The 5,862-nt window shown below is 43.9% G+C and overlaps 2 non-coding genes across 2 annotated transcripts; both read right to left on the reverse strand.

Moving 5' to 3' along the window:
- Positions 1-523: 523 nt before the first annotated feature.
- Positions 524-678, reverse strand: LOC143263776 (5.8S ribosomal RNA). The gene has a single exon (XR_013037115.1). It is a non-coding gene; the product is annotated as a 5.8S ribosomal RNA (ribosomal RNA).
- Positions 679-2,011: 1,333 nt separating this feature from the next.
- Positions 2,012-3,932, reverse strand: LOC143263780 (small subunit ribosomal RNA). Its single transcript, XR_013037119.1, has one exon. It is a non-coding gene; the product is annotated as a small subunit ribosomal RNA (ribosomal RNA).
- Positions 3,933-5,862: the final 1,930 nt, after the last annotated feature.

Genomic DNA, 5,862 nt, shown 5'->3' on the forward strand with positions numbered 1-5,862 from the left:
CCTGGGGCTATGATATATATATACATATAAATTCAAATTCGAAGCAACGGTCACAATTCTACTCTATATTTTTGCGGGTTATGTGTTCTTTCGTTCAATTTCTTTCATGCGTTCGTTCGATCTCTGTACACAGTCTTCACATAGGACAGACTCGTGTAGTACGCTTTCGTGGGTTAAACCCATCTCGTTTCATTTCAGGCGACGTCGGGAGCGCGTTGAAAATGTACCAGTGAAATCTCGATAGTTCTACGGATACGAATCGTCCCGAAAAAGATTTTGTCACCGCTTCGAAGCGGTGTTTCAGACGGGCGGACGTATATAAAACATATACGACACACGACACCGCCTTCCACACTCACGCTAGTTCGAACACGATTTCCATCTCTCTCGAAGACTGTTAGACGTACGTAAAATTTCTCAATATTCATAGGACCGCGACAAACGCCGACGAAGCGCCCATCATTCGCTCGTACGTATATAGGCAACAAGTGCCATCAACGCAAGCAGTTTATAAGTACGTAAACGACCCTCAGCCAGGCGTGGTCCAGGAATTGTATCCGTGGACCGCAATGTGCGTTCGAAATGTCGATGTTCATGTGTCCTGCAGTTCACACGTTGACGCGCAATTAGCTGCGTTCTTCATCGACCCACGAGCCAAGTGATCCACCGTTCAGGGTAATTTTTCCCTTTTATTCTCTCATATATAATATAATGTGTATTTGCTATCCACCACATTTTTGTGTTATATTTCGGAACAAGCCGATACCCGAAGAGCTCCAACCAGCGCGCGAAGGAGATTCGGGAGTCGTCGTACAACGACATAATTGTCCCTTAAAGAACGAGATATTTCCGTCGAAACCATATATATATGTACGAGCAAATCCAAAACCACTGTTTTCTTGCAAGTTCGACGGTCGGAGCGAATAGAACATTGAAAAGCCTTCTATCGAAGAAACACAGAGAGTATATCACCTCCAAAAACGACGGGGATATGGATATTCAAACTGGACAATTATCAACCCGATACTGGATTCGAAAAGTTTCTCTCTCCTTTCGTCGTTATTTACACCGGACGGACTCACGGCCGGCTCTAGCTGGGTGTCATATATATATATACGTCCCACGCTCATGCTGCCACTAGCGCGCAACAGAGTAGGGTGTCAATGACAACGACACAGCATTGAAACGAGCTACACAAGCCGGTCTCTCTTGATACCAATGTAAACGAGCATTAAGTTATCTTCAGACTGCCCGATATTTTCGTCCTTTGGACTTTCCCAACGATTCCTTTTTTTCTTTTTTTTTTACACACCACAGCGAAGACTTGAGGAAGCGTGATTAGCACGCTCGCATCCCTCCCTGTCCTACTACAACTGTGTGTGTGTGTGTAAAGAAAGAAAAAAGAATACATTGGCTTTCTCTCTATCGAGAAGATGGCCTACGCAACGCAGATCAAAGGCCTAATACGTGTAATATAATACGCGTCTGGCCGTGTATAAATCACGCACGAATGATCTGGTCGGGCCCAACTCTTCTCGTACGCTTATTTTTCCGTGTTGGGGCACTATCATAAAATCACACAAACCCCAACACGTGTGTGTCTTGGAAGGAAGATGGCCTACGCAACGCAGATCAAAGGCCTAATACGTGTAGTACACACGTCTGCCGTGTAAATCACGCACGAATGATCTGGTCGGGCCCAACTCTTCTCCACCACACCACATCCCAACTTTGTACATTTTTATATATTTTTGTGCGTTGGGGCACCTTCATAATCACAAACCCCAACAACACATATATCTCTCTCTCTTTGAAAGATTTGTTGTGGCCTACGCAACGCAGATCAAAGGCCTAATACGTGTAGTACACACGTCTGGCCGTGTAAATCACGCACGAATGATCTGGCGGGCTCAACAATATCTTTTTTTTTTATATGAATTCTTATCCACAAACTAATCGAATTCATTTTCTCTCCTCCTCTCCTCTCTCTTTGAGATATATTGGAACATTGTAATGATCCTTCCGCAGGTTCACCTACGGAAACCTTGTTACGACTTTTACTTCCTCTAAATAATCAAGTTTGGTCATCTTCCCGGCATCATCGGCAATGCCGAAACATTGCCGCGCACCAGTCCGAAGACCTCACTAAATCATTCAATCGGTAGTAGCGACGGGCGGTGTGTACAAAGGGCAGGGACGTAATCAACGCGAGCTTATGACTCGCGCTTACTGGGAATTCCTCGTTCATGGGGAATAATTGCAAGCCCCAATCCCTAGCACGAAGGAGGTTCAGCGGGTTACCCGGGCCTTTCGGCCAGGGAACACACGCTGATTCCTTCAGTGTAGCGCGCGTGCGGCCCAGAACATCTAAGGGCATCACAGACCTGTTATTGCTCAATCTCGTGCGGCTAGAAGCCGCCTGTCCCTCTAAGAAGATTTGTTTGTACGTTGGTAGTAAAAACCCCACCGGCAGAAGCCGAGAGCCTTCGAGATACCATAATTACGTCTATTTAGCAGGCTAGAGTCTCGTTCGTTATCGGAATTAACCAGACAAATCGCTCCACCAACTAAGAACGGCCATGCACCACCACCCACCGAATCAAGAAAGAGCTATCAATCTGTCAATCCTTCCGGTGTCCGGGCCTGGTGAGGTTTCCCGTGTTGAGTCAAATTAAGCCGCAGGCTCCACTCCTGGTGGTGCCCTTCCGTCAATTCCTTTAAGTTTCAGCTTTGCAACCATACTTCCCCCGGAACCCAAAAGCTTTGGTTTCCCGGAAGCTGCCCGCCGAGTCATCGTAGGAACTTCGGCGGATCGCTAGCTGGCATCGTTTATGGTTAGAACTAGGGCGGTATCTGATCGCCTTCGAACCTCTAACTTTCGTTCTTGATTAATGAAAACATTTTTGGCAAATGCTTTCGCTTCTGTCCGTCTTGCGACGATCCAAGAATTTCACCTCTAACGTCGCAATACGAATGCCCCCATCTGTCCCTATTAATCATTACCTCGGGGTTCCGAAAACCAACAAAATAGAACCGAGGTCCTATTCCATTATTCCATGCACACAGTATTCAGGCGAAGGTAGCCTGCTTTGAGCACTCTAATTTGTTCAAAGTAAACGTACCGGCCCACCTCGACACTCAGTGAAGAGCACCGCGATGGGATATTAGTTGGACCGCCCCGTGAAGAGCAAAGCCCACCGGTAGGACGTACCACATAATGCCAGTTAAACACCGCGAGCGATGAACCGACACTGTGACACACAGATTCAACTACGAGCTTTTTAACCGCAACAACTTTAATATACGCTATTGGAGCTGGAATTACCGCGGCTGCTGGCACCAGACTTGCCCTCCAATGGATCCTCGTTAAAGGATTTAAAGTGTACTCATTCCGATTACGGGGCCTCGGATGAGTCCCGTATCGTTATTTTTCGTCACTACCTCCCCGTGCCGGGAGTGGGTAATTTGCGCGCCTGCTGCCTTCCTTGGATGTGGTAGCCGTTTCTCAGGCTCCCTCTCCGGAATCGAACCCTGATTCCCCGTTACCCGTTACAACCATGGTAGGCGCAGAACCTACCATCGACAGTTGATAAGGCAGACATTTGAAAGATGCGTCGCCGGTGCTATAAGACCATGCGATCAGCACAAAGTTATTCAGAGTCACCAAAGCAAACGATGGACGAGTGTAAACACCCGCCACCGATTGGTTTTGATCTAATAAAAGCGTTCCTACCATCTCTGGTCGGAACTCTGTTTTGCATGTATTAGCTCTAGAATTACCACAGTTATCCAAGTAAATTTTAGTACGATCTAAGAAACCATAACTGATTTAATGAGCCATTCGCGGTTTCACCTTAATACGGCATGTACTGAGACATGCATGGCTTAATCTTTGAGACAAGCATATGACTACTGGCAGGATCAACCAGGGAACTATACAATATGTATATATAAAATGGACAAAATTTAAATCCTTTTCCATCGTCGCCTGTTTCATATATATATGTCAGGTCGACACACCACTTTTCTCTTTCAAATATGTACAAGTTTTGCCACATTCCGCGCTTGTAACATATCTTCTTTAACGCTCAATTTCTTTCATTTTTCTACCATACAGATATTTTACCGTACGCCCAAAAACGTACGTATTATATTTTTGTTCTATCATAAAATCACATTTTTCTACGTACGCCAGCTTCGTACGTTTCTATCTTTGCCTTCATAAAATCACAAGATAATTTTATCTTCAAGAGTCTCGCTATTAACATCTTGTAAGATAAATGTACGTCCCAGCTAAAACGTACAAATACTTCAAATTAAGTAATAATATATCATCGCTATTGACAAATTTTTAAGATCCAAGACACAGTTCTCTCTATATGTTTTAATATTTTTTATGTACTCAAATATATTCAAAGGAAAAAGTACATGGGTGATGCCATAGTCGTGGAAGCGCGTACGCTCACGCTGATCTTCTGACCGCCGGAAGCACGAAACCTCTGATCTGGGCAAAATCGGCAAGCCGAGGAAGAACGGACAGGACACATGCTGGACTGGCGAGAAAGCGTGTTCTTCCGCTCGCGCTAGGCATTTCGATTTCTGACACCTCTTGATTTAAAAAATCAGTTTTTTGATAGTTTTCTCTCTCCACTGGGCTATTCATTTTAGCCACAGTTTTCAATTGGTACGATTTGCTTCCAAATCTTACAGATGCATTTTAAAAAATTTTTCCATCGCTCGGACAGAAGAGTCGATTGCTCAGTGAGTACGAGTATACATACAAAGTGCATACGGGTAACCAACCCCGTAGGGCTTGCCACATATGGGCCATTCGGTCAAAGACACCGACCCGTGGCCACGCTGTGTGGAGAAAAGTCCGTAACGTAAACGGCACGAAACAGTCAGGACCGAAGCCCCGAAGGAGCTCTGAGACAGCTTCTCGACCGAGATCGTAGAATTGGCCCAAAACCCGCTCTGCTCCGTCCGCCTCGCACGGACCGTGTATCTCTTATAGATACCGAACGGCCGGCAAGGACGCCGGCGCCGCCGGCCGAATAGCACGCGCGCTTATGAGTGTAAACCGCCGCGGCAACAGACCGCCCGGCCGTGCTGTTGTAACATAGCGCGTGAACGAACGAAAAAAAAATTTATAGTAAACATTAAAATAAATTACATTACCGTAAACTAGACAAAAAATTACACATTTTTTCCCAATATGAAAATTTTCACAAACTTTTCAAAGTCCCATCGCATCGAGTAAACTTTTTTAATAACGCTTCCGCACGATTCTAAATGCTTAATCCATATGTGAAATCGTTCACTGATCACGAATATCGTATTTAAAAAAATTACAAAAATTTATTTTTCAAAATAATCAAAAAAAACCGAAAAATCACAAGAGTAAAGTACCATTATTTTAAACAATATGTCGTTCTAAATGCTTAATCCCTATGTAAAAAAGTTATCTAAGCAAGAATATGTAATTGAAAAAAATTAGAAAAATTTATTTTAGCCGTAAATCGAAAATAATGGGGACACCGGAGCTGTTCGAAGCGCCGAGACGCGCCGCGTACGGCCGAATATTTTCTAAGTCCCAACGTACCGATCAAGAGTAAAGTACCATTTTCCTACATTAGATCTCGTTCTAAATGCTTAATCCCTATGTAAAAACGTTAGTTAAGCAAGAATATCGTATTTTTAAAAAAATCTAATGATAGGATTTTCCAGAAAATTGAAAAAACCGAAAAATGTCAAGAGTAAAGTGCCATTTTCTGACATTAGATTTCGTTCTAAATGCTTAATCCCTATGTAGAAACGTTAGTTAAGCAAGAATATCGTATTTTTAAAAAAATCTAATGATAG

The sequence above is a fragment of the Megalopta genalis genome, unplaced genomic scaffold (assembly GCF_051020955.1).
Source record: "Megalopta genalis isolate 19385.01 unplaced genomic scaffold, iyMegGena1_principal scaffold1572, whole genome shotgun sequence".
Lineage (NCBI taxonomy): Eukaryota > Metazoa > Arthropoda > Insecta > Hymenoptera > Halictidae > Megalopta > Megalopta genalis.